The sequence below is a fragment of the Lactuca saligna genome, chromosome 4, assembly GCF_052625555.1.
Source record: "Lactuca saligna cultivar CGN05327 chromosome 4, ASM5262555v1, whole genome shotgun sequence".
In the NCBI taxonomy this organism is placed as follows: Eukaryota; Viridiplantae; Streptophyta; class Magnoliopsida; order Asterales; family Asteraceae; genus Lactuca; species Lactuca saligna.
Genome location: NC_136420.1, coordinates 260,931,530 through 260,945,747, shown reverse-complemented (window position 1 = coordinate 260,945,747; position 14,218 = coordinate 260,931,530).

Here is a 14,218-nt window from a genome sequence, read left to right as displayed (position 1 = left end):
CGAGTTGATGGGTCAACTGTGCGAGTTGGGTCAACCTAGAATGTTGACATTGACCAAGGGTAAAGCAGTCATTTTACCCTAAGAAAGATTTTGGATATTGACTAAGTGTTTTTGTGATAATGATAGTTGGGGATTCGTTGGAGCGATCATAGATTTATCATAGGAGACATCACAACTAGCTTACGAGGTGAGTTTCCTTCAGTAGGAACGGGTCGAAGGCACCAATGCTGGCCCGTGTAGAGTAGCTTAGTGTGGATCGGGCCCGTATCTTAGAACTGTTTATGATAAGTAGCTAAGTGTGGGCAGGGCCGTATCTTAGAATTGTTTATGATTAGTATCTAAGTGTGGGCAAGCCCGTATCTTAGAATTGTTTATGATTAGTAGATAAGTGCAGGCAGGGCCCACATCTTAGTATTATCTGTGTAGGTCTATAAATTGGGAGATTATGGTATACTTGATGTCTGCGTGAAACTTGTATGTATGTTTAGATAGCGGGGTGTGGGCGGGGGCCTATATCCTCCAGATAGTGGAGTGTGGGCGAGGACCGTACCTCCAAGCTATATGAGTGTGGGCAATTCCCGTGTCTCATAGACATCTGAGTGTGGGTGAGGCATGTATCTTATGTGTAGTTTAGTGTGGGCGAGGCCCATATCTCATAGTCAGTCGAGTGTGTGCGTGGGCACGTATCTCCTTGAGCGTGGGTGAGACTTGTATCTCATAGGTACATGTTATACTGTCACACCCCAAAACCGAGAACGACGGAAACAATCTGGGGCGGAGGACGTCATGTATAATATCAACAACAATGTAAAGTAGTAAACAAGCAACAACATCATCCATTGCATTAAATATATATAATTTTAATACAAGCGTGTTCTGTACAGTTTTAGACACCAAAATATAATGTAAATCAAAATAATATGATGAGTCTTGAATGCGCTCTATCTTCTCAAAAGCTGGCATCGGTACCTGTCTACTGATGACCTGAGAATACAAGATATTTTGAAAGAGTTTGTCAGCATTAAGCTGGTGAGTTCATAAGTATTTTAGTGTCGATGTTCGTTATCAAAACGTTTGAACCTGTCGTAAGTATAAGTTGTAAACCGTATGTAAATGTTTGTAAAAGTTTGAATCCCTCTGAAAAACCTATATTTTCTATTAAAGTAGCCTTCTACCAAGGCTTAACTGTTTTGTATGCTCGTTTGTTGTAAAAGTGTGTAATTTCCCAAGTGTAACTATCATTTAGCAAAATATAGTTTGTACATTAAAGTTTAAGTGAGGTTATCACTAAAATGTAATGGGTAAATCATTGTAGTACTGTAGTTTTGTTTTATAGGAACTACTGTTGTACCAACTACCTTAAACCGGATTTATATTAAGGTATAATGTGATAATTGCACCATACTATCGACTGATAACAACGACATAAGGAACGGTCGTAATAACGGAATGACGTTTGGCACCCGCAGACCTGCAGGTCCGGCTGTAGCTAGCAGCAAGGTGTAGGATTGTCAATCCAGTATAGATCTATACGCAAACTCAACGCTCTCCCTCCAAGAGAATTCTGGTAACAACGACAACGTATAGTCGAAAAATAAGGTATGACGTTTGGCACCCGCAGACCTGTCGGTCCCACTGTAGCTAGCAGCAAGGTGTAGGATAGTCAATCTAGTATAGATCTATACGCAAACTCAACGCTCTCCCTCCAAGAGAATTCTGGCTACAACTCGGTCCATGACATTTAAGGCATGCTCCGATACAGTGGATCACAATTGTTAACGTATTAATGTAAGGGTAATGTTTCTCGTTCTAATATAGTTGTATATGTTCTCGTCCTAGTATAGTTGTATATGTAATGTTCTAGAAAGTATTGACTCATGAATGAACTGACTCATTGTATGATATCGCGTTCTAGTAACGGTTCTAGTATCTTTCTAAACTACCCATATGGTAGTTTACTAGTAGTCTAACTGGTACGTATGGTCATGGATGTATACCCTTACTAACTAAGGGCATGTGATGAACTGGAAAGCCCTTTTATGACTATATATGTACACATGATATATAACTAATATTTAAACGACTTTCGGACGAATACCCGATATCCCACCAGACCACATCTCAAGGCGCGAAAAGGAAATAGGGTGGATAGCCTTCCTAAGTCTTTTAAACATTTCTTATATAACTATACATATAGAGGCATGCAATTTATAATATAAAAGCATAAATAAATTTTGTAAGACATTTGAAACATAAATATTATTTTAAGAAAAGATCGACTTGATGTCGATCTATAAAACAATTTGAAAGCATAAGTATGATAAAACAGTTTTGAGTATAAGGAAACATTTGATTGAAACACAGTTGTAAATAAGTTTGAAAGGTAATGTACCGAGTAAGATGTACATTGTAATAAGTAGTTTAAAACATATAAAATGTTTATAAAAATCATTTGAAGTAAACTATTTGGTAAAATGGCTAATGAGTAGCCAAATCTTTTGAATGCTGTATATTAATCACATGTGATTAATGTAATAGCTAGCGTAATTCTACTTATTAATCGCATGTGATTGATATAATACTAGCATGATTCTACTTGTATTCCCCCCCATTAAACATTTAAAAGTAGTTTAAAACATTAGTTACGGGGTATGAACTCACTTGATTGAAGTGGTTGATTTGAAGTAGTCGAGAGATGAATCGAGCAGAACTTCGACAGGAAGAGTTGAAAACGCGGGAAAATCTCGGGATTCTCGGGAATCTTGGGAATCTCGGGAACACAAAACCTTCCTTCGGGACATGAAGGTGAAAAACCGGGGCTTTGGGAGGGTATCGGGGGCTTAAACGCAGAGTTTCGGTGCGAGAAAGAGAAGAATGGAGCACCTAAACCCGGCACCCGAAGAGTTGTATTTATAGGGGCATTTCTGGTGTGCCACGTCGTGGCAAGTGATGGCCACGTCGTGGGGAGTCAAAATTATCCTCTTCCATTGATTGGACGCCCTCAGTCACTTTCCGGGTCGCGGCAAGCTTGTGCCACGTCGTGGCAAGCCTGACAGCCTCGGATTTCGGACCCCGAACTTGTAAAATCCGTAACTTTCGCATACGAGCTCCGTTTTCGACGTTCTTTATATGCACGCGTAGCTAAAAACATGATCTACAACTATCGTTTAGACTTCATTGGCAAATTCTGATTTATTTTTAATTATTTATTTTTAACGGGCTGGGACGCGATAATTCCGTTAAAAATCCATAACTTCTTCATCCGATGTCCGTTTTCGTCAGACTTTTCATCGTTGCGCTACTAATGTTGAGACCTTAGATTATCATTTAGGTTGTTTTGGTCAAAAGTATCTCGAGCTCTATTTCGAGTTTTTAGCTATCTACTGCTATACCCGAATCTTGGAAAAATCATAACTTCCTCATACGAAGTCAGATTTGGACGTTCTTTTTATGTATGCTCACGGTTTGAGGTTAGCTATAACTTTCATTTAGATACTTAAGGCTAAAAACTATTGTATTGAAACTTCACATTTTTCGTTTAATCGGTGTTGCCGGTTTTGCCGAGAATCTTCGATTGGTCATAACTTCTTCGTTATAACTCAGATTTTAGGGTTCTTTATATGTACGAAAACCTTGATACGATTCCTACTACTTTATTTAACCCAAATAAGATTTTAGGAAAGTTATATTTTGACCTAAATTTGATTGGTTTTACATTACATTGTCTCGAAATATCGGGTTGTCACATTATCCCCCCGTTAGAAGGAATTTCGTCCCGAAATTAGAATTTAAGCAAGGAAGTATGCACGAATGATCGAGTCGTGAGGAGGAAACTTCCTAATCGATTGGTTCTAGTGCACCTAAGTGATAACGGGTTCTCGGTTGGCATTCCAACGAACCTTCACTAACTAGCGATGGTGTTTCTTAGTCTGCTTGACCTCTCGGTCGAGGGTCACTACGATTCTAATACGAAGGCGAGGATCTCGACGAGTGGACTTGCAAGAGTCCTAACGGAGAGGTATGGTTTCACGAACGAGATGCAAAGAGTAGAAAGTACGTTACTGAGTTTGCGGAGTAGGTCTAGTTTGTGTGAGGCACATGACCGATTCTGATAAGATTCTCGGAGGTCCTGTCTACCTTGGATTTAGCTTTCCACGCTTTACGAAGCGTATTAAGCCATTCCCAGAGTGAGTTATCCTAAAGAACTTGGTCACTCACTTGGAATCTCAAAGGTTCCTTTTCTTGCGTAACTCCCCAGTCAAAGGCCATCCCTTGCTTGGTCAAAGTCGTAGGAGTTTCTGTAGCTTGCGAGGAGTTCTGAATGAACTAAGGCGGTAGGTCGGTAAGACCTAGAATCTGGCGAAAGACTGTCGGCGTCTCTGATGTCGATAAATGCTCAACGGTTTTGACAAATTGCAAGAGTGCTCATAATTTCTCACATTACTAACAATGTGTCTTTGGAAATTTGACTCTTCAATTTCAAAACTCGTGCTTTGAGAACATCGCTAAAAGTTCCTCTGAAGGAAATGTTTTCCCATGGGTTCCTTCTTACTACAAGGGTAGATAAGTAAGTCATTACATGGAGAAATGACGAACTGAACGAGGTAAGAAAGACGTACCCTACTCGTTTAGCTCATAAAAGCTATGGGCGTATTGGTCCTATCCGAAGGGTATCACTACGGACTCGAAGTGTCCGCATCGAGTTCAGGAGATAGTCTTCCGGACATCTTTCCCTAACACTCAAACTGGTGATATTCGGATCCCAGATCCATTCCTGGAAGTAGTTTCTTTCTTTGCGTTTGCTCAACCATTTTGTCTACGCGTGGCAGAGATAACGATTTCTAATGAAAAATCTCGACGGAGTCTTCGATAACCGAGGTACATGCAATGCAATCTGTCGATCTCTGGAAGAATATGACCGAGGTTCTCTAGGGTGAGAAACCTAGTCTTCTAATTCTATTTATGTGTAGTTCGCTAAGTTGTCCAAACTGTTCTTGTATCTCCGTGGGTGTTTAAACTATAAGGTGATCTGTTTACGGGAGTCGTACTGGGTTCTATGCTTGTTCTCATGACGATGTGATTACTCGTACTTAGGCAGTTCTCCATCCTGAAGTTCATATTAGAATTCATACCTAGTTTCACAATCACCCTTTCGTGTATACGAGTCATATATAATTAAGGTTGAAAAGGTAGTCGAATAACTGGTTCTTCTTTAAGTTCACATCCCATTGGGGAAAAAGAATTTAAAGTGGAATCATTAATTCTAAACCTGTAGAACCTTGATTATATATCACTCTTATGCATACATTCTTCAGTGATAGATCAACTGCATGAATCCATGGATTAAACTTGACGTACTGCACGAGTGGTACTTTGGGGATTTCTTCGGAAAGAAAATAACTAATAGGTACTCCTGGAATGAGTACTTCGGCGTTCTGATGTGACGGTTTCGCTGGAAAAGTGATCTAGAAGAAAGAGATGTACGTATGAAGCTGTTTTCGTGAGGATCAAACTGAATCAATTCGTATGATAATGTCGAAATCATACTGAAACATAAAGACATTGAATTTGAACATAAGACGTTTACAAACAAAGCACAACCGTGCAACCATGAACAGAGTTACGGTACTTTAGATTTACCATAAGACTATTGCTGCGAATAAGATATACTACAAAAGACAAGTATACGCAGCACGAGAATTCCTATACAGACAGGATCTCGCAAAAGGTAAGACTCTAGTTGCACTAGCTTTAGATAGTTTATAAGTCTGTTACAACGAAACGCCTAAATTACATTTAACGTGGTTCCGGAGCAGGCTCTCCTGTGGCTGTGATCCTGAGAATCTTCCCGTCTGCGCCAGAGTTTTGTGTTATTGGTCAATCCTTCTGGAGGTGTCCAATTTCACCCCATTGGTAACATATATGGACAGCACCCACATTGGTGGTGGAAGTGAAACGTCGAGTAGGAGTTATGGGGACGTGGGTTCTTTCCTTTTTCGGGCAATCTCTCTTATAGTGCCCAAACTCTCCACAATGATAGCAAGTGTGGTTCCCATCAGCGTTGGGCGAATTGTTGATCGGTTTTGATAGGCTCTTGCAGTAACGTTTGGTGTGCTCCTTTTTGTTGCAATTTTTGCATTGCAAGGCTCGGCAGATTCCCTCGTGGTGGTAATTGCACCGGTCGCACTTCGGGAGTGTTCCTTTGTATGGTCTGCTCGGTACTGGGATGGCAGAGGTTTCCGCTTGCTGTTGTTGCATGGAAAGTTTTCGGGGTTTCTCGCGTTCTTTCTTAGTTTGACGCTTCCGTTTCTTGTTCTTTGGCTTTGCGGGCCTGAGGCCGTTACCGTTTGGTGACTTCCTGGATGGATACCACGATTTGAAACTTCATTCCCATCAGTAGCATTGACTGTGCTGTTAGCGCTACGGTGCGCAAGAAACGCGGTTACGACAGCCACTGCGGCAGCTGTAACTGCCATTTGAAAGGTAGCGGCATCCATAGGAAAAGTAGAGGTCTCGTTGCTTGGCTGGTTGTTTTCGGATGATGACATGATTTTGTTAACACGAAAGAATAAAGATTTTGTGAGCGATTCTGGTTGACCCTTGATGTACTTAGATTGTTCTTGAAAAGAGTAAGAGTATGATCTCGAAAGTTTGACCTACATCCCTATGATGCAGTCCTAGTAAAGAATGAAAATATGTTCGCGAAGGTTTGAACTACATTCCTATGATGCAGTCCTAGTACGGAATGGGAGTATATTCGTAGAATGGTTGCAAGACGTTTGTCGTTCGAGCTGAGGTATCATGGGTTGGTGAATAACAAGATCCAACCACGGAAAGAGACTTGGAAGTGTCTCCGGAGATAAATCGCTATAGTCCAATGACTTGACTAAAGCATGTTTCATATAGACTCCAATTACTTGAATGAAGAATGACACAGAAGTTAGCCGGCTGTCAATATCTTTGATATTCACGATGTAAAGATTCTGGAAAATGACCTTGTAAAGGTCTTACATCATATCCGCAGAAGATAGTTCCTGACAGCATAAAGACCTAGCTAAAGTACTTACGGAACAAGAAAATTTCCTAGAAAATGCCACATCAGGTATAGACAGAAAATTACAATTCTTCTTTATAAGGAAATAAAGTAAAGCGTCTACTACTAGCAACGGTCATCACTCTGGTGAACTCTTAGTTCAGCCAATTGATGTTCCATGTCAAGTAGGTGTCTTTTGCACACCATCTGGCGTACTCGGAGCCCTATGACTTTGGCTCGTGATTCAGTCAGTGCTTGTAGCAGGGTTTCATGGTTTCTCTCTGACCTCTCGTGAGCATCTTCTAGACGAACAGTGCGGAGGGTATGCATTCTAGCATAGGCGACTACTTCTGTAATCTGATTTAGGGCTGTCCTGCCTTGAATCTCCTTTCGGGCCATTCTGCGGACCAAGATTGGCAAGACTCTATCTGCTGAGCCCCTATTGCTCAAGTCGGAAAAGCTTCGGTCGCCATCAAATAGCATAGATTGATCTTGTCCTTGGCTCCATATTTCCAAGCATTCCACTCACTCAGGGTCGGGCCATGAAAAAGCCGGACGAGGGTTAGGAATTGGAAAGGGAGCTGCTCGGGGTAGGTTTTCAACCTCTGCTTCGGAGTTAGCATCATACGAAAAGTCTTCATCATGGTGATCATTCAAGAGGAAAAGGATGATCATTCTCTGGTTATTCTCCAAACCAACCAGCTATGACTTCATTTGGAAGGTACTGGTTGTCGAGGGGATGAAGTCCAGTTATGTTATCTATGCAAGAATTTAAGGGTAAGAGAATAATTATTAGACGAGCTATCTAGATAATTATTTAGAAAACCTTCATTAGTTACATCGCTATTTGTGAAGTGCATACCAGCTATGTGTAATCTAAAGAGGATAGACCTTCGAATAAGTGACCTTAATTTCCCAATTCAAACAGAATAGGGGTAAGGCAAACTTATCACAGATTCTAAGTCTATGACATCCTAATTACATATAGCCTTAGTGTATCCACTTAGCAACTATCAACTTAGAAATGAAGATCCCATTTTAGTTCTCAAGTATAAAGTACTTCTAGTAACACCAAATACTCCTATAGTATTTTAAAAATTAATGTTATGTTCTATTGTTCTCATTGTGGTAGGGTTGGTAAGATTTTAGCATTGTTGCAACCACACACTTAAGCTTAGGCACATGCTAGTCAACCCTCGGATAATATAGGTGATCAGGCTATATCTTCCCAGTTTTGACCATATGTCTCTAAGCCCACTTGTGTTGTCCAACAATCGTAATTCTTTTGTACTGTCCTAGTGACACTGATTTTAGTATGAATGCAGCACGTATACTTACTTAAATATTTTACTATTTAAAGTATAAACTCTTGGTCAGAGTATTTTTAATCCCCTATGTATTTATAGTTAGTATATCTTTTATGGGTTGATATACTTAATTCACTATAAACAATGCTCTGATACCAATCTGTCACACCCCAAAACCGAGAACGGCGGAAACGTTCTGGGGCGGAGGACGTCATGTATAATATCAACAACAATGTAAAGTAGTAAACAAGCAACAACATCATCCATTGCGTTAAACATATATAATTTTAATACAAGCGTGTTCTGTACAGTTTTAGACACCAAAATATAATGTAAATCAAAATAATATGATGAGTCTTGAATGCGCTCTATCTTCTCAAAAGCTGGCATCGGTACCTGTCTACTGATGACCTGAGAATACAAGATATTTTGAAAGAGTTTGTCAGCATTAAGCTGGTGAGTTCATAAGTATTTTAGTGTCGATGTTCGTTATCAAAACGTTTGAACCTGTCGTAAGTATAAGTTGTAAACCGTATGTAAATGTTTGTAAAAGTTTGAATCTCTCTGAAAAACCTATATTTTCTATTAAAGTAGCCTTCTACCAAGGCTTAACTGTTTTGTATGCTCGTTTGTTGTAAAAGTGTGTAATTTCCCAAGTGTAACTATCATTTAGCAAAATATAGTTTGTACATTAAAGTTTAAGTGAGGTTATCACTAAAATGTAATGGGTAAATCATTGTAGTACTGTAGTTTTGTTTTATAGGAACTACTGTTGTACCAACTACCTTAAACCAGATTTATATTAAGGTATAATGTGATAATTGCACCATACTATCGACTGATAACAACGACATAAGGAACGGTCGTAATAACGGAATGACGTTTGGCACCCGCAGTCCTGCAGGTCCGGCTGTAGCTAGCAGCAAGGTGTAGGATTGTCAATCCAGTATAGATCTATACGCAAACTCAACGCTCTCCCTCCAAGAGAATTCTAGTAACAACGACAACGTATAGTCGAAAAATAAGGTATGACGTTTGGCACCCGCAGACCTGTCGGTCCCACTGTAGCTAGCAGCGAGGTGTAGGATAGTCAATCCAGTATAGATCTATACGCAAACTCAACGCTCTCCCTCCAAGAGAATTCTGGCTACAACTCGGGCCATGACATTTAAGGCATGCTCCGATACAGTGGATCACAATTGTTAACGTATTAATGTAAGGGTAATGTTTCTCGTTCTAATATAGTTGTATATGTTCTCGTCCTAGTATAGTTGTATATGTAATGTTCTAGAAAGTATTGACTCATGAATGAACTGACTCATTGTATGATATCGCATTCTAGTAACGGTTCTAGTATCTTTTTAAACTACCCATATGGTAGTTTACTAGTAGTCTAACTGGTACGTATGGTCATGGATGTATACCCTTACTAACTAAGGGCATGGGATGAACTGGAAAGCCCTTTTATGACTATATATGTACACATGATATATAACTAATATTTAAACGACTTTCGGACGAATACCCGATATCCCACCAGACCACATCTCATGGCGCGAAAAGGAAATAGGGTGGATAGCCTTCCTAAGTCTTTTAAACATTTCTTATATAACTATACATATAGAGGCATGCAAATTGTAATATAAAAGCATAAATAAATTTTGTAAGACATTTGAAACATAAATATTATTTTAAGAAAAGATCAACTTGATGTCGATCTATAAAACAATTTGAAAGCATAAGTATGATAAAACAGTTTTGAGTATAAGGAAACATTTGATTGAAACACAGTTGTAAATAAGTTTGAAAGGTAATGTACCGAGTAAGATGTACATTGTAATAAGTAGTTTAAAACATATAAAATGTTTATAAAAATCATTTGAAGTAAACTATTTGGTAAAATGGCTAATGAGTAGCCAAATCTTTTGAATGCTGTATATTAATCACATGTGATTGATGTAATAGCTAGCGTAATTCTACTTATTAATCGCATGTGATTGATATAATACTAGCATGATTCTACTTGTATTCCCCCCCATTAAACATTTAAAAGTAGTTTAAAACATTAGTTACGGGGTATGAACTCACTTGATTGAAGTGGTTGATTTGAAGTAGTCGAGAGAGGAATCGAGCAGAACTTCAACAGGAAGAGTTGAAAATGCGGGAAAATCTCGGGATTCTCGGGAATCTTGGGAATCTCGGGAACACAAAACCTTCCTTCGGGACATGAAGGTGAAAAACCGGGGCTTTGGGAGGGTATCGGGGGCTTAAACGCAGAGTTTCGGCGCGAGAAAGAGAAGAATGGAGCACCTAAACCCGGCACCCGAAGAGTTGTATTTATAGGGGCATTTCTGGTGTTCCACGTCATGGCAAGTGATGGCCATGTCGTGGGGAGTCAAACTTATCCTCTTCCATTGATTGGACGCCCTCAGTCACTTTCCGGGTCGCGGCAAGCTTGTGCCACGTCGTGGCAAGCCTGACAGCCTCGGATTTCGGACCCCGAACTTGTAAAATCCGTAACTTTCGCATACGAGCTCCGTTTTCGACGTTCTTTATATGCACGCGTAGCTAAAAACATGATCTACAACTATCATTTAGACTTCATTGGCAAATTCTGATTTATTTTTAATTATTTATTTTTAACGGGCCGGGACGCGATAATTCTGTTAAAAATCCATAACTTCTTCATCCGATGTCCGTTTTCGTCAAACTTTTCATCGTTGCACTACTAATGTTGAGACCTTAGATTCTCATTTAGGTTGTTTTGGTCAAAAGTATCTCGAGCTCTATTTCGAGTTTTTAGCTGTCTACTGCTATACCCGAATCTTGGAAAAATCATAACTTCCTCATACGAAGTCAGATTTGGACGTTCTTTTTATGTATGCTCATGGTTTGAGGTTATCTATAACTTTCATTTAGACACTTAAGGCTAAAAACTATTGTATTGAATCTTCACGTTTTTCGTTTAATCGGTGTTGCCGGTTTTGCCGAGAATCTTCGATTGGTCATAACTTCTTCGTTATAACTCAGATTTTAGGGTTCTTTATATGTACGAAAACCTTGATACGATTCCTACTACTTTATTTAACCCAAATAAGATTTTAGGAAAGTTATATTTTGACCTAAATTTGATTGGTTTTACATTACATTGTCTCGAAATATCGGGTTATCACATATACGTTATGTGTATGGTATGTGGTAGTTTAGGGACATTCACTAAGCTTCTTGCTTACAGTTTCCAGTTTTGGTTTTAGGTACTTGCAGTAGCAAAGGGAAGAGATCGGGATGACTGCATGGCAGACACCACAACTTTTAGCCTGGGATGATTTACTCTGATGCTTCGTCACATGATTTTGACATATTGACAGTTGTTATGATATTGCTGAGATACACGACTTATGATTTTGTATGAGGAATGATAATTATGGTTTTTAATTAAATTGTAAAATGAAACTTTTGGACCGTATTTTTGGGATGTTTCAAGTTGGTATCAGAGTCTTGGTTTGAGGGATTCGGACGCACTCTCGGGTGTGTCTGGACTCAAATTGAGGACTTAGTAAAAAAAATTTCAAAAGAAAAATCATTTTTATAAAAAGAACTTTAAAAAAGGAAACATTTTTTGAAAAGAGAAAAGAACTTTGAAAAGGTAAAAGGGTGTGGTGTATGCAATCAGCCGAGCTCAAATAAGTACTCCCAAATTACCCATACAAGTTTATGTTATGATATGTTTATGAGAATTGCATGCTAGATTAAGGATAAGGATCTTGGAATGATGCCTTATGTGTCTGTTATATATGTATGAACTTATACATTGCATTTTAGTACAGATTAGTTAGTGATATGATGGTCTGATTAGGATATGCTTGATTATGTTTAGTCGATGCTCGACTGCTGCTTGCTCTGTGCTTTTAGGAGTCATATTTATCTATTACTGACTAGTAAACAGATATGTTAAGTTACATATTGCAAGGACTAAATAATTTCAAAAGGTTAGGTCTAGTTGTATTTCACAGCTCTTGTTTTGAGTCCAACCAAGGTAGGATCTCTCATTCGAAGAGTTATCTATTTTTAGTGATATGTAATGGTATTCGCGAGCTAGTTAGGGGGAGATAGTAGGGACTTCTTATGAAACTGATGGCGGAGAGTGGGATGGTGATTAACCTAGGGCAAGCCTAGGATGTGATTAACGTGTGAAGCAGTAGTAGCAGAAGGGACTTGGTGAAGTCAAGGCAGTTCTTGAGGAAAGTATAGATAGATGTGGAAAGTAGTATGGGACCGTACTACTAAAAGCAGAGGATTTGTACTCGAATCAAGGAAGACTGAGAATCCTAGGAACTTTTAGTATATGTGATCCCTCGAGATATGATGAGTATTTTGATGTTTTTTATGATGTGTTTTTTAGTATGGTGGTACTGTGTACTAGGCCAGTCGGCGGTTCAGGCACCGATGAGGGATCGAGCTTGGGTTCTGGAGTCGGGAAACTAGATGATCTGATGAGGGAGTTCGCCTCATATGAGATCACGCGCATTATTTTGGATCAGAATCCTATGATCTTCGGCACTATCGAGGAAGGTATAATGGAGCTTTTGGATGAGAGACCGAGTGAATTCTGCTATGAGGTGGCGACCATGATGGGGTCGCGTATACTGACGTTCAGGGAGTTTAGAGCTTGTAGAGATCCAGACTATCTTGGGGCTTGGGACCCCATGGCCAGCACTAGATGGTTGGTTGATGTCGCCAAATCTTTCCGTACCAACAGATGTCTCGAAGGGGACAAGGTCCAACTTGCTTCATGTCTTCTGAAGGACAGGGCACATGATTGGTTGGAAGAGGTTGGATGAGCTAATTGAGATGATGCAGTTCTAGATGCGATGACCTGGAGTGATTTTTCGGCCAGGTTCAGGGTCGAGTTTGCACCTGTGATCGAGGTGCAACAACTTGCTAGGGAGTTTCAAGATCTCCAGCTGACGACTGAGATGGTGGCCGAGATCACTGCCATGTTCAGGGAGAGGGCCCTTCTCATTCCGTAGTATTTGGCGGACGAGGAGATGAAAAAGGCCCATATTATGAAATGTTATGGAGTGATATCCACCAGTTTGTGAGCCGATCCAGCTACAAGATACTGGAAGATATGATTGCTAGGGCGAGAGAGAGAGAGAGAGAGGAGAGAGAGAGAGAGAGATGGATTGTGAGATGGAGAGGAAGAGGAAATCAGATGCTTCATCTAGTATGGAGGGTTTCGGCAAGAATCCCAAGGGAAGGACCAGCAGGGCCGAGGCCACTGTGGCAAGTGTGGTAGGACACATGATGAGGTGTGCAGGGTAGGTAGTTTGGGTTGCTTTAAGTGCAGCCGAACTGGTTATGTTAGCATGGATTGTACTACTACGACCACACCACTGTAATCTATAGTCTGATTTGCTTGAAGTGCAATCATAGGGGACATAAGAAGGCCTAGTGTCTGAGTTTAGCAACATCAGCAAAATGAGTGGTGGCACCCGCTCTTGCTACATTGAGGATTACCGATGGCCGCTAGGGTTGGGCGGATACGCCAATGGCGAAGAGCAGAGACTTCCAGTTGACAGCGGAGGAGGCACGTGCAGCACCCGACGTGGTGACGAATATGTATCTTCTCCTTATCTTTTCATTTATACTGATTATTGCTTATGTTTATTGGTTTTGTTATAGGATCATTCTTAGTGAATGGTATATCATACTTGGTATTGTTTGATTCCGGTGCTACCCGATCGTTTGTGTCGCTTGCACTCAACAAGCGATTCGTAGGGGCTCCCAGGGTGTTGGATTGCCCACTTGATGTGGAGATAGCAAATGATAGGACTGTCAGGGTTGAGAGGGTTCACTGAGGATGTATACTGTAGTT